Source organism: Castor canadensis, chromosome 1 (genome assembly GCF_047511655.1).
Source record: "Castor canadensis chromosome 1, mCasCan1.hap1v2, whole genome shotgun sequence".
Taxonomy (NCBI): domain Eukaryota; kingdom Metazoa; phylum Chordata; class Mammalia; order Rodentia; family Castoridae; genus Castor; species Castor canadensis.
Window position 1 is genome coordinate 22,156,038 of NC_133386.1, and position 23,666 is coordinate 22,179,703.

The 23,666-nt window shown below is 38.3% G+C and overlaps 1 protein-coding gene across 27 annotated transcripts in view; it reads left to right on the forward strand.

The window, feature by feature from the left end:
- Hivep2 (HIVEP zinc finger 2) overlaps positions 1 to 23,666 on the forward strand; it is a 185,088-nt gene that overhangs the window by 43,275 nt on the left and 118,147 nt on the right. For 2 of the 27 annotated variants that reach the window (XM_074073030.1, XM_074073017.1), the window contains exon 4: positions 8,420 to 8,533. The exons of 23 other annotated variants lie outside the window; for them this stretch is intronic. The gene's annotated coding sequence lies outside the window, so the exon portion shown is untranslated. Of the gene's footprint in view, positions 1 to 2,479; positions 2,537 to 8,419; positions 8,583 to 23,666 lie in introns of all 27 variants that reach the window. 2 more of the 27 variants (XM_074073049.1, XM_074073002.1) reach the window with 2 other exon arrangements.

Sequence of the window (23,666 nt, forward strand, 5' to 3'; positions counted from 1 at the left end):
GTGAATGCTGCAGTCAGCTTTCTCCTCTGTAAGAAGGGGCACATTCTGTAGGACATCTGCTGCTTGCCTGTTACTCAAGTGCCATGTGGCTATGGAGTGAGTGGCTGGTGAATTAAGTATTCCTGACCATGCTTTCTAAGCCTCTGGCTCAACTCTCAGACATCAAGTTTCTTCTCTCATCATGCCTGAAAGCCACACCTATCTCCAGCAATCCCACATGTCTTTTGCTCAATTTCTTTATTAGGAGAGACTACACCATTACTTCACTATTTACATGTCCTTGTTTCTGCCCTATTTTAGAAATTATAGAACCGTCTGAAAAATGATTTTCTTTGCTGTGTTCCAGGTTAGACAATCTAGAAAATAAAAGAAAATTTCTGTTCTCTTACTTGCTCTGAGAATAATCTTTAATAAATCTTATACTTTTTGGTTATATGTAAAACTTGCTCTGAGAATAATCTTTAGTAAATCTTATACTTTTTGGTTGTATGTAAAACTTGCTCTGAGAATAATCTTTAATAAATCTTACACTTTTTGATTATATGTAAAACTTGATGTTGAATATTGATCCCTGGATTCAGGGATTAGAGATACAAGAACCAATCTTATTCAGTATGGATCTTTACTCTTTACTTTATCCCCACTCAGCATCTTGGATGACTCTGGTGGTAGTGGAAGGAGATTACTAATGTGAGGCTGGAGGACACTTACACAACATCCAAGTGCCGTTTTCACCTAATGCTTTGAACTACTCTCTAGTGGAGTTCACGAAGAGGAATGACCAAATCCTCCTCCATTGTTTCTGCTTGGACTGTTCCTTTTGGATTTACTTGACTTACTTGCAACTAAGATTACCTATATCTACATAATTGGCCCATATATAATTGGTTTCGTTTATTAATACAGTTGTTTAAGTATTTTGCCTTACTATTGTATGCTGGCCTCAACATGCAAAAGAGAATAGGCTTGTATCTGCCCTTAAGAGCTAATGTCTGGAAATGAAGACTGCACACTATTAAAAAAATCACAAAATGTTGTGAAGTGGGCTGAGAAGGATGCACTAAGCTTATCTGTGACGTGAAGTCAATGTCCCAGTTTTGCTTGAAGGGCTGGACAGTGGAGTAAATGCTGAGCTGCATCTTGCAGGATGGATGGGAATTTGATAGACAGTAGGGGGAAGGGCAGTCCGGGAAGATAAAGCCCTAGAGACAGCCTAGAGACAGGGAAAAGCAAGGTGCTTTCCTGAGTGAGCAGTAAATCTTCACATGGTTGGTTTACAGGATGGATGGAAGAGGAGTGAGGTTACAGGGAAGGATCTAGAAAGCTTGGCATTGACCAGTTCAAGCACAGTATACCCGGGTGATGTATTTGACCTCTGTTCTGTAGGCATGGAAGAGAAGCATGCTCAGATTTGCATTTTATAAAAATCTTGTAGGAGGCTCCATGAACATGGATTAGAGGAAACCAAGTCTGGATTTGGAAGACATAGTGTGCCCACAGTCATGGTTATCCTTAAATAAAGGCTTGGACTAATGTTGTAGTAAGAATAGTGCACACAGGTTGGATTGTCAAACTTGGGAAACAGTGCTATGTGATTGAGTCTGTGTGAAGGGTGATGGGAGAGAAGGCAATCCCCAGGACTGCAGTGTGGGTGACAAGGTGGGTAGCGATGACATTGGTTAGGGTAAGGAAGATGAGTAGGCCTTTGAGAAAAGCAATGACCTATGTTTTACAGTTGTTGAATCGTGGTTATGTGTGCTAATCTACTTTTCTAACTTTTCCCCTATGTATTGGTATATATGTTACCCTCTGGGACCCTTGGTATCCTGGTTTGTAAAGTGGGGTAATAATTACTAGCTTGCAGGCTGTTTGTGATAAGTGAAAGAGATAATCTATATAAAGCTTCTGACTCAAGCCATTCTCCAAGAGAGGACAGATTACTATCACTGCCCTTTAGGCAGATAGGAAGATGTGGAGCCCAGTGAAGAGGCTGAAAATGCAGACTTCAGAATCACCATAAAAGAGAACAGAATTGGTCAGCGGGACTGACCATTCTTTCATTCATTGATTCATCTTCATTCAGAATCATTTGTTGAGAGCAAACAAGTCCCAGTCTCTGTGCAAGAAGGAGGGAAGCTACAATGAAAGAGAATGTGAGACTTAGCTGTGGCTTAAAGGGTCTTAGAGTCCATAGTGAGAGCCAGAGAAGGAAATCAAGCATTTTGTGAATAAGGAGAGAATCAGGGGCAAATCAGTATTTTCAGATTTTTTTGGTATGTGTGTGTATAGAACATGTATAGAAAAGGGTGTGGACAGTTTGATGACCTTTCACTAAACAGCAGATTCATCAAAAACCAGAATATTATCGGTATTCCAAGAGCACTTCTCTTGCTCCTTTCCAGTCACAATAGAACACCGGGGGAGCTCCCATTCTGGCTTTTACATATGCTTATTTTTGCCTATTTTTTATGTTTTCTAGGTACGAAGCCATGTGCTTTGTTTTCTTTGGTGTCTGGTTTATTTCACTCAATGTTATGTGAGTATGAGATTAACTCAGGCTGTTGTGTGTAGCACTCATTCTATCTCATTGCTGTGTTGAATTCTATTGTATGAATGTAATTGACTCATTCTACCATCCATGCATTTGGGTTATTTTTAATTTGTGCTGTGATAAATGGTGCATGTGTGTCTATCATAGTACATGTCTGATGGGTGTAGCCTAAGGGTGGAGTTGCTGGATCAGGAGTTTACAGTATTCAACTTTAGTAGTTTCTGCCACTTACCTTTTTAAAATGGGGATTATGCTCCTGCCAACAAGGCTTGTGGGGTCCAACTACCCCACCCTGCTGTGGTACTTTCATTTTTCTCATTTTGGCCATCTGATGGTTATTTAGAAGTGAAGCCTTAGAGTTTTAATTTCCATTTTTCTGATGGTTAATGACTTTGAGTTCCTTTTCATATGTTTTTTGGCCATTGGATACTTGGTTTTATACAGTGCCCATTGAAGCATTTTGTGTCATTCTCTATTGGGTTTTCTGCATTTTGCAGCATCAATATCAAACAATGAGAATTATTACTGAGGGCCTGCCAAGAACTATTGTAGCACTGGAATTAGAGAGGAGAACAAGTCATGCTGTATGTCCTTGCAAGGTTTGTAGCTTTAACCACTCTTTCAAAAAGCTTGGCTGTGCTGAGTAGGAAGGAGATGCCTGGCAGAGGATAGAGCTAGTGGACAGGGAAGGGTAGATGACATAAAGGAAATACGAGAAAGGATAGAGCAGAATCTTGGAGGGGCAGAATGCTCTGAACTTCAACAAGGTCTGACTGGGACAGAAGATGTACAACTAAGCTGGTGTCTACAACCTATGCTCTGAGGAAAAGTTTCCTTGAGGAACTTGTTATTGTATTTTATTGATTTTTGTGTGTGCGAGGTAGAAGAAATTTCATTTTTCTTGGGAGACTGGGTAATAATGATGAAATGGGGACCTTTGCAATGGTCTCTGTAGGAATTTGGAGTGTGCTGAGCAGAGCATAGTGAAGTGGTAATGTGAACACTTAGTGGACTCAGTGGAAGTCTCTAGTTGGTGATTTTCCTCAGCCACTTTCAGTAGGTGATTCAGAATAAATGGTTTTTTATTTTTATTTTAATTAATATTTATTTATTGTTGGTGGTACTAGGGTTTGAACTCAGGGCCTTGCACTTGCTAGGCAGGTGCTCTGCCACTTGAGTTATTCTCTCCACCCCAGATAATAGATAATCTGAATTTGAGTGGCTTTTAGGATGGGTGAAGCCAAGATGGTGAGTAAGCTGGGGTATTGCCAAGAGAAAAGGTAAATTGTTTCACAGTGGGATCTAGACAGTGAATGGAAGAAACCTGAAGGGGAGGAGGAGGAGGAGGAGCATGGGTTGTTGGAAGCAGTTGAGAAATTAGGTATCTCTATGCAGTTGAAGAATAACCAATGAGTGTGAAAGTGAACCCTTAGGTTATGTGACAAGACTGTCACATTGATCCAAGTAATCTGACTTCTTCATCAGGGTTTATGGAAACATTTAAGCAAGTAACACCTCATAAAGGTCACATTTTAAGTTTTAGCTTATCTCCTGAATTAGTAAATAAATACTTTTTATAAATGAAGATTTCTGAAGAAGTTTAATTTGAGTGTTTGCTTCTAACATCATCCATTTGTTGGTTCAATAAAGAGATTTTGGGTTAATAGAGAGACCCAAATGGTCAGGTTTTACATTAAAATAAAGCACTGATAATAAAACCTGTTGCTTTAGCAACCTCAGCTAAAACAGGTTGGGCACTACATTTGGAGTCCTACTCTATTCTCTAGTACTGTTTCCTCATTGCTACACATTGAAATAATTGAGTGTTCTAAAGTATTTTGTTCAAATTTTGTGCATAAAAATGCAGCATTCTGTGTGACAGTGTATGCTGAAGTCTGGAGGGTAAAGTGACACTTTTAACACTAGCACATTCTCTTTGCTAAATAAAAAAAGGCATCCATATAAGAGCCATTTATATGAATGAACAGATTGAAAAATCCTATGGTTTCTCTCAATATGTAGAGAGCAAGTTTACCTCAGCAACTTGCTGAGAATGAAGGTTTGGGGTTCCACCCAGGAGGTGATGATGTGGGCTGTTTTAGACTCAACTTTGAGAAGCCTGTTGTGGAGTTTTAAGTTTTAGAAGGTTGCCATGGTAGTGGGTACTACCCTATGTCCTTTGACGAAAAGGAAGTAAGAAAAGAAAAATGATGAGGAAATGAGATTAAGGAGGGTAAGAAAAGAGATAAGAACTTAAGTCCTGAAGGAACTGCTCTACAGACTTCTTCATTGTGACTGGTAAATGTCAGTGGATGCTAGATAGAATCACAACAATTTTAAGTCGACAAAAACAAAACAAAACAATGTCAAGTCTGTAAGACTGCATAGGGGAAACAAAAAAGTACTATCCATGAAGACATAAACTATCTGTAAATTCAAACTTCAAATATTAAAATTGAAGTGTAGTTACAAATTTTACTTTTTCAGGGTACTGAGGTTTGAGCTCATGGCTAGGCAGGGCCTCCACTCCTTTATCCATTGTGGTACTCCTTTGTGCTTTAGTTATTGTTTAGTTATTTTTCTGGGAGGATCTCACATTTCTTGCTTGGCCCAGCCTGGACCATGATCCTCTGGAATTCTGCCTCCCAAGTAGCTGGGATTATAGATGTGAGCCACTGCTCTTAGTTTACTATAAATTTCATTTTTCCCAAGAGTTTTAAATTTTCACTGTGATGGATGTGCATCACATTATCTGGCTTTCCATCAGTGGGGACAGTATGGTAGAATGGTTCTGAGCACATATTCTGGATGCCAAAGGCCCTGAATTCAAAATAGTGCTCCACCACTCACTAGCTCTGTGCTCTTGAGTGGATTAACTTGATTCAGTTTCCTTATCTGTAAAATAAGAAGAGTAGTAGTGCCTATCCATAGAGTTGTTGCTTGGGGTAAATTAGTGAGTGTAAAGTACTTGGAACAGTGTAAAGCACACTGTGGATACTCAGTACATGTTATTCTGAAATGTAATTTCTATTGCCACATCCTCTGTTGAAAATTCCTAAAATTTTTTTTTAAAAGTTACTCAAAATATGAAACTATATATAATTGTATAAAGTTATAGTTCTCTTGAGCCTTATTCAATTAAAATCATTGAGTGCCTCTTTTCAGTGTAACAAGGTGTTCCAGGCTATAAAACGATGAGTAAGACATAAGACATGTCTTCTGTCCTTTTGAGCATCAAGCTTTGGAAAGTTATCCTATTGGCCTGGTTTCCTTGGGTAGGCCTTATGCTATATTGAGAAATAGCAAGACGTTAACTGAAACTGTGTTTTTCAACACAGATGAAAGATAGTAAATGAAGGACAAAAGAATGCTAATAATTAATCATACCAGGTTATATTACTTAGTATAGAAGACCGCATCAGAAAATGCTGGTATTTTTGCAGAGCTACATCTTGTAAAATGGACAGACCATAGATATATCAGAAAACCTGGGTATTCAAGAGATGACTTTGCTTACTGACTATGTGACTTGTAGGCAATTGACTTACCCTATGTTTAGTTTTCCCATCTGAGAATCAGGCTCAGAACCACCTTGCTGAGTTGTCAGAAAGATTAAGTGAGCTAATGTTTGTGAAGATGCTTTAGGAACTATAAGTTTTCATCTATCTGTACAGTTTTATCAGTATTTCTATGACACAACATGGATTTCTGAAGATCTGTGGCTCAGAAATTAACACTTAAAATAATGTAGTTTTAATAGTATTACAGAGAACCTTACTGTTCTCTATAGGATTACCTCTAGCCTGATAATGGGCAGTTAAGTTGTTGGAGAGTTTAGACCAAAAGAAAAAATAACCATGGCCAGGAGGTGAAATGGGATTGGAAAGGTTATAGGGCTGGCCTAAGGGCCTGGCTAACATGGCCCAGGCTGTACCTGAGTGCTGTTCCTGCAGCTCCCCAAGTCATTCCTCCAGCTAGTTCTTAATTGAGAGGAGCACAGGCTTTGAAGTCAGTCCTGAGCTTAGATCCCTGCTCTGTTACCTACTAGCTGTAATTTGGGGCAGTTACTAAACTCCTGTGAATCTGACTTCCTCATCTGCAAGGGGGAGTCAAATCACTTGTCTGGTAAAGTTGTGAGTGCTGGAGAGGATGTCTGTAAAGAACCCGATCCACAAGTAGTTTTTATATGATTACTTTTATGATGGTCAGATTTTAAGGCAAATTGAATTACACACCTGTGGAACAGGAATACTGATATACCTGATAATAAAACTGTTTCACTGAGGGGATTCTTTGTGGCAAGCTTCTGTCCAAACACATGATGATCTCATTTAGTGTCTAAAACAACTTCATGCTGTAGGTACCACTGTTATTACACTGAGGCTGAGAGAGTGCAACCAACTTGGCCAAGGTCACCCAGCAAGTTCCTGGTGGTAGGTTTGTGAACCTAGGTATTTATGACTTGGATCTCACTTCTTTTTCTTTTGTTGCAGGATTATTCCTGTTCTTCCTGGCTAGTTTTTTTTTTTTTTTTCAAGTTGTGTATTGCTTTTGGACTTGGTACCATTCCTGTTGAGAGTATTGAAAGGGGCCCACGCTACTCATCTACCATGTAAATTTGGAGTATACCATGGAGCCTCTCTGAGTTCTATTTCCTTTTTTATACAGTGGAATAATTATACTTTTTATGGTGGAAGCAAGCATTTAAGTGCAATGATAACAGTAGGGCCCAGTCCTGGTGCCACCTCCAGCTCTAACCTCTGCTCTCCATTCCCTACTTAAGTAGCAGGCTTGCACTGAGGACAGAGCTCCCTTGCTTGCTGTCTTTTGACATCTTAAGCCAGTAGAATTCAGTGTTATCCAGCATCCCTGTCTTTTAAAATGATGCTATATACAGGATGTATGATTCGTCCCTTTGAAAGAGCATTAAATTCACTCACATATCTTCTCATTTATCTATTGCTGTGTTTACTAAAGCAAGGTCTATCACTTCATCTTGTTATTGATTTGCACCCTGTGTATGGACATGGGTGCTTAGGACACAGCCCCTTTAAGAACCAGGAGCCAATAGCAAAAATAACCTAGAGCAGCTCAGGTTACTGCCAGGTTCCACAGACTCTGCAGGGGGTCAGGTTGCTCATTTCTCTGGCTCTGCAGCAGGGATGTAGGAAGGACTTTCTCTGTGCCAATAGAGGCTATGTGTGGATTTTTGCACATGCATTCCACCTTTAGCCAGGAGTCCTCAGCTATGACTTCTTCTGGACATGCCCTCTTTTTCAGTGTATAACAGTTCTTGGTTGGGCCACTTAAATTGCTTTAAGTGATCTGTGACCCTGTCCCTGGTCCTGGGCACCAGAGGTGATCTGTGCTGTCACCATTTGGGTTTTGTACTATTTCTTTGAAAACTAAAAATGATAAAGATATCAAAATCTATCAAAACAAGCATCTTTTATGCCCAGTGTGAAAGCATGCAGCAGAAGTAGAAGAGGTCAGGTAAGGACACACCCTGTCCCTGGACCCCTGTGCCTGCACCTACTGTCTCAGCTAGCTTTCTTTTAGAGGAATTCTTTTAGTGACTGGGCTTAGCCAAGGGATCAAAGAATAAATGGGGCATAAACTGGGCCTAATGCTCTGTAAAGATAAACACACTCACACAAACAAACAAACCAACAGAATGAGCCCCTTCATTTGGTCCAGTTTTCAATTGTGGAGCAACAGTGAGATGTCATAAGAAGCATTACTGTGCATGAAAAAGAATAAAGAGCCAGCAAGGACTTAACCCTTTGAGACCTTGTCTAAGGGATGCTACTTAATAGAATTTTAACAGTGTGGTGGTCTACGAGTGACTCAAGGTCTCTCTTTTTGCAGAGAAGGATCTTGAGGCCCAGAGAGGTTATGTGACTTACCTGAAGTTACTCAGCTGGTTGACAGTAGATGTGTATCCATATCCCAAGCACTGAGATCGTTCCTCTCCATCATCCTGTAAGAAATACTCAGGAGTTGAAATCTCCATACCCCAATTTCCTTGTCTGTAAGTGAGAGTTGTATTGTGTTCCATGCCTGCATTATAAGGCATCCCAAGGGTGCGCTGAGTGAGTGTGAGTGAGAAGACTTTTTTCAACTATTAAGTTATATATGAGTATTAAATTATATGTATACTTACATATGTATGATCAAGTAGGGGTATAGGGAATGCCTTATATTTTGCTTAAAATCTTCTTGTGGTAAGCATGAATTGGGTTTTCTTTTGGAACTGTGAAACACTAGGAAATTCCTGAAGTATAATGACAAGAGCTCTAGACTTAGAACAATTAACCTGATGGTTTTATTTACTGACTGTATTATTACTTTACTTTTCTAAAAGATGAAAATAATGAAATTCTCAGTCTGTCTTGAAATAGTCCTGAAGAGAACTCTAAAGATTTAAATACTTTGAGAACTGAAAAGCACAGAGCAAAAGGGATCTGTTATTACAAAATGCCAGTAAGGAAACCTTGTCCATAAAGCACATATGATATAATTAAGGAGATAAGTCAAACACACAGGAGCAAACTTGAATGTTACCTCACTTTGGTGTTGGTCTGTACACTACAAGAGATGGCTGCAATGAACTAATGAGTCTTTTTTATTGGAATTTACAATAAAATTTACAAGTAGAAAGTGTAATCATCCTTGTAATTATTTTAAAATTGACCTTTCACTATAGACATTTACCTGCATTGGTATATGGACGGCATTCTTCGTAGTTAGAGGACATTATTTTCTATAATAATATAGAGGGCAGAGAATTAAATGTTATTTAATGACTTTCTCAGTTACACAATTTTCACTAATATTTATATATCAGGTTTGTCTCATTTAATTATTATCTCATTTGATTATTACAGAATAGTCAAGATTTGGAATTAGTATTATCATTATTTGACAGATGGGAGGTCAAATGATTTTCTCAGATCTCACAGAATGTAAATAGCAGAGCTGAGATGTGGCCCCAAATCCTATGCACTTGCCTGTGTAATCTATCTCTCTGTGTGGTGTGGAGTTCATTTATTTCATTTATCTACTCATTCATTCAACTTGAACACTCCATTGCAAAGAAACATGAAACAAGACTGTTTCTACTCTCGTAAGGATGCAGAGCAAGCACACTGATATGTAAACGCATAAACTAAGGGATGGACTGTATTCATTTTGTAAAGATTAGTCTATGAAACACTTGTTATATGATCTTCTCATACTTCTGAGGCTAAATCTCTGGATAGAACAGTTTGCTTTACTGATGTGGAGCCTTTTCTATTACTGTTAGAGTAAGTTTGAATAGAGAGCAAAAACCACATTCCCTTAGGTCGAACTTCTTTCACAGAAGGGACAGTATTGAGTGAACAAATGAAGACATAAACCCTAATGAATACTGACACTTGAATCCTTCCAAACACAACTGATTTGGGGAAAAGAAAGGCACATAATCGGGGCTCCACTCATTAAAATACACCTGTGCTGTTCAGCAAGGTAGTGTCATCACTAGTCTCATGGGACTTTTTAAGTTTAATTAAAATGTAAAACTCATTTGCCCAATATCTAGCCACATTTCAAGTGTACTGGATAGTGCAGATACATATGTCTAGGACAGTGCTGAAATTGGTCATTTTGATGTCTGATATGTGTGTATATTTGCACAACAGAAATTAAAATTACTCTGTTGTTCATTTCCACCTAACACATAATAATTAACTACAAGCTTTTGAGCACTTTCATGATTAAAATGGATGATTAGGATAGCACGGAATGTTTTCTGATATAGTACTTTGTATGCTACAACCTGGAGTCATTGAAGGATTTTAATGGAATTTGTACCATAGCTTGATTTACATTTTGTAAGACTTTCTTTTTGATCATTTAGAACATAGTTTGTGAGGAGAAGGAGAACTAAGGAGTAGTTATTATATTTATCAAAGAGGTACAACATGTTGAAAGCTAAAACTAAGATCATGGCAGTGAGTTAGAAGACGTATAAGAAAGAGAGAGGAAGCTTGGTAAAGTTGACTAGCATGGTGATTAGCTTTACAAACAGAGAGGTAAGGGGGTGATGAAGGTAACTCTCACTTTTCACCCTGGGTGCTTGGTGAATGTTTGGCCTCATCGGAGGAGATTAGGTATGAGGTGAAGGGTGAGTGTGCTTGTGTGTGTGCTCTTATAGGTGTAAGAAAGGCTGAAGATAATGACTTAATTGATTATAGCCCATAAAATGTCCAGAAAGCAATCTTAGTTGCCAGATGAAAAAAGGCAACTAATGAGATATTTTAAGGATGCAATTAAAAAATAAAACTAAATCAGAATTCTATCGTGATACTGAACCTAAAAGGGAGAACTAACTTTTTTGTATAAATATACTTAATTTATTTGACCTTGGTTGTGCATAGGACAGTGAACTAGAGGTTTATTTTCCCAGTTTGTTTTGATATATCTAAAACATGTAAAGAGATTTATTATTATGGTATTCTGTTAGTGACATGATGTTGTATTAGTCAGACTTTCATTGTTCTGACAAATAACAGAGAGAAACAGTTTAATGGAAGGAAAGATTTATTTTGCTTAGGAGTTCAGAGATGTTTGTCTATCATGGCAGAGCAGAGAAGCTCACCTCATGGGAGCCAGGAAACAGAGAGAGAGAATGCCTTTGCTTTCTCCTTTCTCACCTTTTATTCCTTCTGGGCCTCCAGACTGTTTAATTCTTCTCACACTCAGGATATATCTAACTCCCTTAGTTAATCCTCCCTGCAAATTCCCTCACTGGCATACCCAGAAGTGTGCTTTCCTAATCTCCTAGGAGTCTCTCCATCCAGTCAAGTTGGCAAGATCAACCATCACAGGGATGAATTTAAATATGGCTTCTACAGAGAATAACTATTTCCTTTTTGTGATATTGAGTATATGCCCTCCCCTTTACCCATTTTGTCCAGAAAATTACATAATCTAATCTTAGATTTAGCAACTAAGTGATTATGGTTTTTTTTTCTGTTTCAAAAGGTAAAAGCAGTGCTCTCTAAAATGAAATTTGACACTTCTCAGTTTTAAGCAGTGCTTTATTTAACCTTTTCATTGCTGCAGACTATGCAAGAAATTATTCCACAGATTTAAATAACCATAATGACAACGTAGTTTCTAATCTAGGGTAGGGAAGTTTCATTGAAGAAGCAAAGCAAAGAAAACAAAAAACAAACCTCCCCAAACAAGAAAACAAAACTCCAAATCCAACAAACAAACAAACAAACAAACACAACCCATCATTTACTGCTAGTAAATCCACAGGCATGGAATTCCTGTAGCCAGCAATGCTGATGGAAGTTACTTCGTATGGAGCTCAATATGATCTTTGGATTGCAAATTGAAATAATGTCTGTATTGGCTACTGGTGTTGGCTTAAAATGACCTGAGACTCCTCAATTTAGACTTGACCAGCATAGACCACCATGACTGATGGCAGTCAAATGCGTGAAGCAGGGTGAAACCTGATTATCTCTGGGTGTCTTAGCTAATTTTGAGCTATTTAAAAAGCATGAGCTTCTGTAAAAGTGAGTGAATGTTTTTGGTTTCTGAGTCCAGAATGCTCAGTGCATTCTGTCTTCTTTGGCAAAGGCCAATATGTCTCATTACCTTATTTTTTAAAAAGTTTTTCTTTATTATCAGTTTTTTAAAACAAAATAATGAAATCTTATGAACTGAAACAGACACTAGATTTAATTTACTTTTTTGTCTCACATTTTGTGTCAGGAATCAGTGACTGAGTTGAGGATTGGGAACTGCAATATTTACAAGTGGCATGATGGAGGCACACGTATTTTTTTAAAATTGCCTTAGTGATATTCACCTAGGGGGCACCAGTGATCATTTCCGGTTAGATTCTTTGAACTAGGCCACATACTCTTAACACATATGCACAGGAGAGAAACGTGAACACTTTGTGAAATCTTGGTACCAAAAATAATTTGAAACTGTATTTATAGCGGTGTTATCATACTTGAGGAGAGTGATCTAGAACCTGTCAGCACAGAAAGAAAAATGTCACCTCATTAACTGTTGCTGGAGAAGTGCCTTCTAAAGTAAAGCCTGAATACATTTGTCAAAAGAAAAGTTACAGTAACGTTGCTAAGAGGTTTTGCCAGTTGTATAGGCAGAATTACTTAATAACATTAAGTACCGAGATAAACTCCATCACAGACAAACACTCTGTGGATGATAATTAATGGAGTAGCAACTAAAGTCTGTCCATTATTAGGGAAGGATTGGTAATTAAGGCTAACAAGCAGGACATTGCAAGCAGGCAGAATTTGGACTCTGTCAGAGCCTGTTGGCTTCATTGTTCACTGTGTGGACGTATTTGCTTAAAGGAAACTGGGAAGGGAACATTTTTAGATATTCAAATAGAAAAATGTGCCAAAATCCAGCCTTGTCTGATCTGAAAGTTCTGTGAAAGACCTGCTTTGCAGGGTAGCTGTGCATATGTTTAAGTGGGAGGGAAAAGACAGCAGATGACTTGAAAACTATCAAAATTGTTACACATGTAAAAAGTTATTTTCCTCCTCATAACATTTTCTTAAAAAAATTTAACAATCCAAAATTTCAGTCTCCGTTAAGATCTTGTCACGTGCTCAGTTAAAATATTTGCACATAGCATTTCACTGGTTCATTCATTTACTCACTCATTTGTCTAACAACAATAATGCCATGCTGTATAAGATTCTACATGGGGTCGGTGTATATAATATGCACGACAATTATTTCTATAAATGATCCAAACACTTGTGCAAAAAATATAACTGAAAATACAGTGGGCAAAATGTCAGCTTCTTTGGTGAAACTTATTATTAAGCTTTATTCAAAAACATGTTTTCAAAACATATAGATGTAGAACTACAATTTGTGTTGTTTTCCTATCACTTATTTGCAAAGCAACTAAGTCTTATTTCTCTGGACTGGTTAAGTATTAATGTTTGGGAGTGGGGCATGTGTTAAAAAAGGAATTGAAGGAGCATATGAGTAAAATAAAAGATCATGTGGCATTTTATAAGATAGCTGGAGGTACTGTTGGATGCTTATAAAGTTGTGCTAAAATTTGCTAAACAGCTTGTGATTGGGGAGTTTATTTAAATCAGCTATTTGTGGTTCTGTCTGTTGAAAAGCTTAAACTTCCCCCTTCTCTCTCTCCAGCCACTTAGCTACAGCACGTTGACTTCAGGTCTCTTGTAAGAAAGTCTAAATGTAGGCTGTTGAATAATCCCTTTGAGGGCCCTGTAACTATTTTTATGCCTGGATATGCGTCATCAGTGGGTATTTTCTCTGGTGACTCGCTTACATCAGGTCTCCTACCATACATTCTATCAGTGAGTGACTTATGATTGATGGGAAGGAACCACGGCTGTTGTTTAGCTTTATCTGTGACCTCAGCGAATGGACAACAGGAATTTCCAGGCTGTTAAATTCTCTGAATGCTTGAAGACAGGGGCTCATGGTGTTGATCAAGGCAGGTAGCAGATGATATTATTCACCAGGGATGACGGGGAGGGACAGGAGAAGAAAAGGGAGGGAGTAAAGAGGGAAAGGGAGGGGGGAATTCCTTTTGTGAACAGCTGCAGTTCTGGCAGTTCTGGCTCAGCGTGTTCGTTCCTTAGCTCTGCTCTGTGACTGCGTGTTGGGAAAGGTGCCTTTCCTGGGCATGAGAAAGTGGATAGTCAGAACCTTGCCATGGGCGGGCGTGGAGTAACTCTGCGAGGTGGAGTAGGCGGAAAAGCTTGAGGCTCTCTTTAATTAGTTAAGGTTTATTTTTGAAATCAGCTCCATTGATGAACATGAGCAGAAGCTTTACATTTAAAGCTATTCCATACTCATAGTGACATATAGGAATTTTGTGCTGGGGTCAGCCTGGCTACGCTAGTTAAGTTAATCTTACTTTGACATACTTTGAGGAGAGGAGCAATGCATTCGTGTATGTGTATGGAAATGAATTAATTATAAGTAGTGTACACAAATGTTTTCTCATTTTCCTTCTTTTCCTCACTTCCGTCTTACCTATGTGAAAAAGGTTGCTGAATGTGTGAGATTGTCACTAGCATTTATGTAGCAGCTAGTTTTGCTTTGTCTCAAACTTCTCCCTTAGTCTGCCTTCCCACCCCCTCTTTTTCCTGCTCTTCCTTTTTTTCTCTTCCTCTCTCTTTCTTCCCCTAGTGCTACTTTGTTTGCAAAAGTGATTGTTCCTTCTGAGTTAAGGGAGACAAGGTTCTGAGCAGATGGGGTGAGGAGAGAGGCACGCAAATCCGGGGACTTTGGGTTGCCAGTGTTTACAGGCTATCTTTTAGTGATTATTTTGTTTTCTTTAAATGACATTTAGACAAAATTTAAAAACACTGCTTTTAATGTTATGCAATTATGTCATTTATTCATTTAGACAAAATTAGTTCTATGATCTTTTAAGACTATTTTCATTATGAAAAAGTTATTGATTTTCCTTCCCAATTTTATTCTTTGTTCTCGCCAAACAAGGACATATCCTCTTCATGTGGCATATTACCAGGACTACTTGCCACTGAAACTAATTTCTTAATGGTTTGCCTCCTAAGAATCAAATTATGGGATAATCTCAGAGTCTAGTAAACTGTGTGAGGGTAAAAAAAGTCCTAGTGGTAAAATCTTTCTTATTCCTATCTGTTTTGCCTCAGAGTTCCATTAAGTGGGCATGGACGTTTCATAACTGTTCTCACAGCCTCATTTCAAATTAGCTCTGCTAATGGTAAAAAGCTATCACCTGTCAAGTCATATTGTTTCAATTTTAGACATTTAAAATTCAAATGAGTGAAGGAGAAAGAAAAATGAACATCACTGTAAACCTCACCTACAAGAAAACTTTTCTTTCCTTTTGAAAACTTGCTTCTTGAATAAGCAGGGTGACTCATGACAAGCAATTTAAAATTTGAAATTTGTGAAAGATTGAAATTTCGAGCTCTATGAGTTTTGAGTCATTGGTAATATAATAACTTAAGTCTTCATAATGCTTTCACTTAGAAAGAAATCATTAAAATATGGGGAATATCTATTGTTTATATTTATTTGATTGTATTACACCCCAGGGGCCATTGGTTACCCTAAGAGTAACATTAAGTGAGAGAGATACATTTGGGGGTTAGTTAGGATACTTCCATTCTTCTTTGCCTGTATTGTGGGGGATGTTATTAGAAGCTATAAAATTTTTCCCGTTTTCTTTCTTTAAAATAAATATGCTTTTATGTGGAGGAGTGTGAGGGCAGAACCAAATGTGTAGGAGGGTTGTGCATTCTTCATTAAAAGTATATTTCACAGAAGATTATAGTTTGTGTGGGAGGGAAATAGCTGCTTGTCTGTTGATTGCATTGTGCTTATTCCATATAAGAACTATTTGAATTTAGGCAGGATAACCTCATTTTGATAATCTGATGACTGCCTCTGTTTGAGAAGAGAATATAATTTCACAACTGCATGCTGATGGGTAACAGTAATTGTTCCCTTTTTGACAGAGCTTAGCATGGAATCTGTTTTGGTATCTTTCTAACTGCATATGCAAAATGCAAATCTTTCCTCCCAACCTTTTATTCTTCTTCTTCTTTTTCTCTTCATGTACAGAGCTTTTTGTAATCTTCAAGACTGTGATACTCCAAAGGCATAAGATCTAATGATATCAGTGTATAGTGATGTGTAAACCTAAGTTAAAGCAAAATTTTGGCTGGTAGTGAAGCCTTTTTGCTAAATCAGATCCCACAATATGAACAGATTCTACCGTGTATTTGGTTTCTGTGGAGACCTTTCACTTACTTATGGATGATTAGTCTGAGTGTAGCATACTTATAAGTGGTTACTCTATCAAGTTGGTAAGAGCAACTAATGGGGTTTCCCAGTTGATATGTGATACTTGGCCGGTGGTGAAGCTCAGTAGAGCACATGGATCCTGGGTTTGAGCTTCCCCTCCCTGCAGGTGATCCTTTGACTAAGGTTTGTGTTGTGTTTCCAGGGCTACAGCACTTCAGAGAGCCATGCAAATACAAAAGAACCAGCTTCAGACTTTGAGTTAATATGACACTTAATTTTACTTTCTTATAGGCACATTACTCGGATATTGCATGAGGAATAAAGACAGGCCCTCAAAAGTACTGCAATTAGGATGACACCCAACTGATGGTGTCAGATCCCTTGAATGATCAACTGATAAAAGAACTCCTTCTGGGACAGTATAAATATTTTGTTTGCTGAATGATCCTTTTATTTCTTCCCTATGTCACTAGTAAGTTAGTGTCAAAAGACTCTTCAGTTTATGAGTTCTTTTTGGTAATTCAAGTTTTGATGCTTCTTATTTCACTGTACGTATTTTGCAGAGGAGGAATAAGAGGCCTAATAAACAAATAAGCTTCGTATTTGAAGTTACATGTATCCCACAGAAGCTAAAGGACAGGTTCTGCTCATTGGATCTTATCTGCTGGGGCTTAGATGCTGAAAGTCTCTGACCTCATATGTCTGATGTCAGGAGCAAGCGTGGTGACTCTAGGCAGAGTCCTCCTGCAACCTTGATAATGGTGATAAACTCTGATGATTCGTTAGGGCAATGTTTTCGGCTCTCACTGTGTTGTCTTAATCTCTCTGTGACAGAAGTTGGCAGAGGCCTTCAGTGACTGATGCGTAGATCCATTGGGAGGTGCTCAGATTTCTACAACAAGATGTCATCATTTGAGTCAGCAGGATTGGAAGCTCCTGTCGAATGGTGGTTTTAAGGAAGGACTTTCACAAGGCAGGCCACTGGGAACTCAGTGAAAGGTGTAAATCACTGGGTAGATTTACATTGCATACTGTATAAATGTACTTTATTGAAAATATTTTATTCTACTCTTTTCATTTGGAAGAATATAGATTTTTTATGTCAGGAAGAACCTGGTGGGTCAAACTGTCCTGAGCAGAACCTCAGAGACCATATTTTTAAATACACATTATGGAACTTGGGTCCAAGAATTTTCATCGATGGTATTCTTGTGACTTCACTGAAGTTCAATGATACCATCTGATTGTCTCAAATCTGAATCTAATCCCATGTGTAGGGGAAGTTCTTTTTTTTTGGGGGGGGGTATTAAGGATTGAATTCATGGCTTTGCTCTTGCGAGGCAGGGGCTCTACCGTTTGAGCCAGCCTCCAGCTCAGGGAATTCTTGTATATGTCTCAAAATGGGTGCTATGATTATCCTCACTTGTCTTGGAATTCACTTGCTGCAGAATTTCAGTTAAAAAAGTTCTCCTTTCCATACCTTAAGATTTTTTTTTAACCTATCATTTAAAAATTCTTGATACGGAGATCTACAGATAGTTAAATAATAAATTGCCCACAAATGCCCTATTTCTTATAAAATCATAGCCTCACTCCTGTAAGAACTAGGTAAGGCCATAAGCCAAAATCTATTCCTTCTGTTATTTAGATTAAATTTATATGCATGGAGAGGTATTCATAAGACCACATGGCATAGTCCAATAAAGAATTTATCTTCCTCCAGAGGGAATAAGTTTAGGAAAGTCCAAGAATATATCCTACCAACTATGAAAAAAGATCTAAGCATTTAAACTATAAAGCATAAAATAAAACAGCACTCAAGAAACCTAGCAGGGGGAGAAAATGACGAAAGCCTCAGGCTTGATCAAATTGAGTACTGGCATATCAAGGATGACTTAGATTTGTACCCAGTAGTTAAAGGAATGAGGGGGAAGGAAAGGCAAAAATGGCTGGGGAGCAGATAGGTTTCTTTGTATAGTTGTTCTGTCCAGATGAGAATGATGAGAATGTGATGATGGTTTGCACTGTGCCTGGGCATTGAGGGGTGGGAAGACTCAAGGTAAAGCCCAGTCATGCGCTGCATTTGTCCTGGAAGTATAGTCAAATGAGTCAAAGTCATACGGACCATCTGCTCCAGGAGGGGGCAAGGGCTCAGCAGTGTAAGTCAGTTTTCCCCATTTGCAATGAAGTGCTGAAGAAGTCTTTCTCTTTTATGTGTAAGACTGTCTCAAAGGAAGGGCACCAAATGACTTTAACAGTGTAAAGCTCCCAGGCCCCAGAGAACCTGGACTTTTAAAGGCCAGTAATGATCCTGAGAAGAGAGGCTTCTTTGTCGCCAATGTAGGACACTTTGATGGCTCTGTCTGGTGGCAAAGGCTTTCTTGTCAGTTCCACTTGAGGCTCAGCTGTCCCCACTGGGAGGGTCTGATTCCTTTCTGACCTTTGTTCCTTCTCACTGGAGTTATTTTTGTTTTGGTAAGGCCTCACCTCCTGGGGCAGGGTACAAGCTGTGGGAATCTTGGTGGAAGTGTAGGATTTGGGTCCTGGTGGAATGCTTGTCTGAAATGTTTTGACATTCACCTGCATTTGTTGTTGAGAACCTATCTCTTTTGAAGAGAGAGGGAGCAAACAGAGTAAGAGAGCTGAGCTTAGAACTCTGAGGAGTGTGCTTACTTTGGGTCAGAAAGAAAAAATAGAGAATAAGAATAGTGAGGGAGTAGGTGGAAGCCAAGAAAAGTGCAGTAGGAGAGATGGATTATAGAGTTTTCAGATTTATTAATTTCATTTATTCAAAGTATATTGAGAGTGTTCTAACAGTGAGTCAGATATAGTCCCTATTTAAGAATTCATTGGAAGTCAGAGATCATGGATCTTGGTGGGATTATAGTTTAACCTGGGGAAACAAGAACAGCATGTGAGGTGAGCCATGTTTGAAGGAGAAGAGACTGTAGAAGCCTAGAGAGGGTGTTACTGGAATGTCTGTGTGGACCTCGGTTGCTGACACAGTTGAAGTCTGATAGCCTGGGATGATTGAGGTTAAGAGATCAGAATTCAAAGTGGAAGTATGGAGACAAGGAGTCTGGCATTAGTAAGTGGAGAGCTGAGTTTGAGATGGAGGACAAGAAGAAGCTCCAAGAGGACAATGGGATTAAATTTGGAATGTCAGTAGAGGGCTCAAGAGGTTGGGTGGATGGGGTTTATTGTAGCTCATAGATTATTCATCTTTATTTTACTATTATCCTTTAGGCTCAACATTCATGTTCTTCCTCAAAAAAAAAAAATCTCCTACTACATATTTCAATTGCCACTACCATAGAAAGGTTCTACACCTCATCTTACATGTTGTTCCCAACTCAAATTACTCATCAGTTCTTCATTGTACTGCAAAGTTCATCTCTTAAAATGCCATTTTAACTGGTTAGTTTGAAGGTCTATAATATGCACTGGCTACCTATTGTCTGTAGTTTAAGGGATATACTGTACTGTAAAATAAGGTGTTGCCATTTTCACAGGACTTTAAAATTTGTCAAAGACTTTTGTACACATAGTTTCATTGAGTCCTTACAAAATCCACATGGTGGGTAGGATAGATATTGTCCTCTTTCTAAGTTTATAACTGCTGTAATAGAGGATCAGACAAGTTAAATAACAAAACCAGTGCCTCACAGTTCATGAGAGGGAGAGCCAGGAATAGATTTCAGGTCTTCTGAGTTCAAGTCCAAGGTCTGTGGTAGGGCACCATGGCCTCACCTTACCTAGGGAATCCCACCTCCATTCTAACCCTGGATTTCTGTAATTAAGATGCTGAGTTGAAGTGTTTTCAGTTCTAGCAGCATTGCAGAGAAGCTTCTCAGTGTCCCTACAGTCACTTTTCTGTCATCACTTTAAGTTGTGAGCTAGGGCTGTCAACTCAGAGACATTTCCTGGCTGATTTTCCCTTAGATTGGGAAAAGCCTATCTCCTGCCAGGACATCTGGGGAGGCACAGAAAACACTCTGTACTTCCCTGATGTCATCCTCAGTGCTTGCTTGTTTCATATGGAACTTGGAGAGGGCTGTCACTGTCTGTGCATTGGTTATGGGATGGTTTTTGACTGCTGCCAGCACCTGTTTTTTCTCCAACTCTCTGTCCACAAGGGTGTACCTCAGTAACAGGCTTTGTATTTTCACTGAGAACTCAAGTGTCTGAATACTTGTTTCAAAATGTATTCTCAGTTTTGCTATTGATGGATATATAAATTTGTTACACTCTTAGATATGAAGAGTTTTTGAAAGTACTGTGTACAAAAGGGTGTAGAGTTGTGCTTTGAAATACATGTTCAAATCAGGAACATTTGTTAGCAGTGCAATAATTAATGAATCTGTGTTAACATGATTTTAGAATACACTCTGTTTTATTTATTTTCTCATTGTAGTGAAGCCAGTGTCATTTGGATTTTGCCAGAGTTTCTTGGAGAAATTCATTGTATCAGAAGTTTAAGTTATATAAAAAACATGCCTGGCAATTATTTAGAATATCAAGAATTACCTTTACTCCTGTAAAGATTGATGAAAGAAATATGTGCATGGGGATTACTTAAATAATACACTCCAAGGGTACTGCATTACCTGTTGGGCTCCACAGTAATACACACACACACAAAATCCAGCATCTGCTTGGAAATTGTGACATGCATTCTTTGAGCTGCGTTCCCATGATTAAGGAGTGCAAGGCAAAAGCTATGGAAGAATACTTGTAATACCTTTTACAAGCCTGTGCTGTAATCTTCCTTACTTTCCATCTCCTTTGCATGGTGTGTACACTTCAGGATAATAACATAGTTCCTCAGAAGGCTCAGATGCTTGTCTTTTGATTTGTCTTATGTTTTCATACGACAGACTTAAAAGATCAATAAATGTACGGGGTGGAAATATGAAAGACTCAACTGCCAAGCTGCAGTTTATTCTCTTTATTTTCTCTAATTTAACAAAAGGTGTAATGATATACAATGTATTGGAATGAAATACAATTTGGGTTTTGGAGTAAAGCATTTTAGGAAGGCAAAAAGATGTGTAAATAGAAGGATGTTGAATAGAAATGTTCCTGAGATGGGATCTTAATTCTGAATCATTGATGTAACATTATTGTTCTTCTATGTGATTACAAAAGTCATATATTGGGGCACCCACTGGAAATATTAATTCATATAGTGACTATATTTTCTTCATTTGGTCTTGTTATAATTAGTTGATGAGCTAATAAAAATTGAATAAAGAGGGCATTCTTGATGAAAAATAATTAGACATATTTTATGATTTTTTTTTTGTTTTTGTTTTCTGCTTATCTGAGGTAAGGTCTTGCTTTGTCACCCAGATTGCTCTCAAACTTGTTCTTTAGCCTTGGTTGTCCTCAAACTCATAATCCTACAACCAAAATCTCCTAAGTGCTGGGATTAAAGGCCTGAACTATCATGCCTGGTTTATGAACTCATTATTACACACGCTGGATCACAGAATAAGTTGAAAGATGATTAAAATTTATTTGTCAGTAATAAAAGAAACCTGTTTTAACAGAAGGAATATAAAGTAGACAAAGTTGATGGTACTCTTATGCCTTCTTTTAAAAAAGACCTCAGATGATACAGTCCATGTAAGAATTTTTCCAAAGCGTTTAGCCTTTTTGTATTTTCCTATATTCTCTCCTACCTTGCTGAATGACTTTTGGTATCGGGCACTCAGTTGGAAATCATTCTAACTTGCTCTGGCTTTGTGTATTTTTTAGAGCTGCTTTGTGATCTCTTTATCTTCATTTTTGTCCCCTTACTAATGCAGCTTCTATTCATTGCACCCAAACACCATGGCATCTTCTACTTCGAATTCATCTTGTACACCACTATTGGATTAATTTTACAATAACTCTTTTAGCACTCCTCTTTTCTGCTCACAATCTTCCAGGGGGGTCTTTATTGTCCAATTTAGGATGAGAAACAGCTTAGAGTCACAACAAATAGTACAGGAAATAGAATGTAAAGTCCTTGGCCTCTTACTTGCCTTGTGACACTGGCAACACCACTGGTCAGCAAAACTTCTCAAATTTTGCATGTCTTTACTAACTTGTCTTAAGTTCTTCACTTCCCATACATGTGGCCAAAGTTAGTTGTTTTCATCTTCTCATTGTCTGGAACAGTGGACCATTACACCTTGCTTAATGAAATATTAGTGTCTCTCAGCACCCATGACACTTACTCACAAGGTTTTTCTTCCACTTCACCTCCTTAGTCTCTTGCTAGCCTGAGTGTTACAATCTGTTGGGGTTCTGTCCTAAATCCCCATATCTTTTTTGTCTAAACTTTCTAGCAGATATGAAATAAACACATAGTTTCAAATATCAGTAGTATGTTGATAACATTCAAAGTTTTATCTCCATGAATGGATCTTCCCCTGAGTTCCCAATCTGTATACTTTCTAAGTTTGTGCATATGATTGTCTGATGGACATATCAACGTTAGGACAGACAAAAGGGATTTTTCGATGTCTCTCTGCTTAGTTCTGCTCCTCCACCAAAAATTCCCCTTTCACTGAATAGAACCACTATGACCCCCATTTCTCAATCTATAATAGCAGAATTAATTCTTGATTCCACTTCTTTCCTCTAGCCTCACATTTAGTTCAGTAAGTCCTTCTGGTTCTCTCTCCAAAATAAATGCTGAGTGTCATGTCTCCTTACTGTCTCCTCTGTCATAGTCTTAGTCCAAGCCATTAACTGTGGCATACTTTGCTATAAAAGATGTTAACTAGGTTTCATGACTCTACACTTGTCAAGGTGGCCTAGGAAGTATAAGTTACATACTTAATTTCTTTGCTAAAAATTCTCTAGTAGGTTGTCATTGCTCTTAGGATGAAATCCAAACTCTTCATTATGTTCTATAGATCTTTGCTTCTCTGGACCCATTTTTCTCCACATGTTCCATACCCTGTAAGGCTCTGACCATAATGGCTTCATTCTATTCCTAAATTTGCTAAGCCTGTCCTGCTTTGGTCTTTGCACTTACTGTTTTTCCTCCTTGCAATGCTCTTAACTTTCATCTCTCATGCATGGTTCCTTTTCCTTGTTCAAGTCTCAACTCAAATGTCATTTTGATCAGGCCATCTGTAACTTAAGTTTAAATAGATTCCGCCCTCCCTCCCCAGTTTGGCTTTTATTACATTATTGTCTTCATAGAAATGTTTAGAACTTAAAATGATAAACTTTATGGTCAGTGTGACCCTCAGGTCACTGACATGTGGTCATTCACTTTTGTATC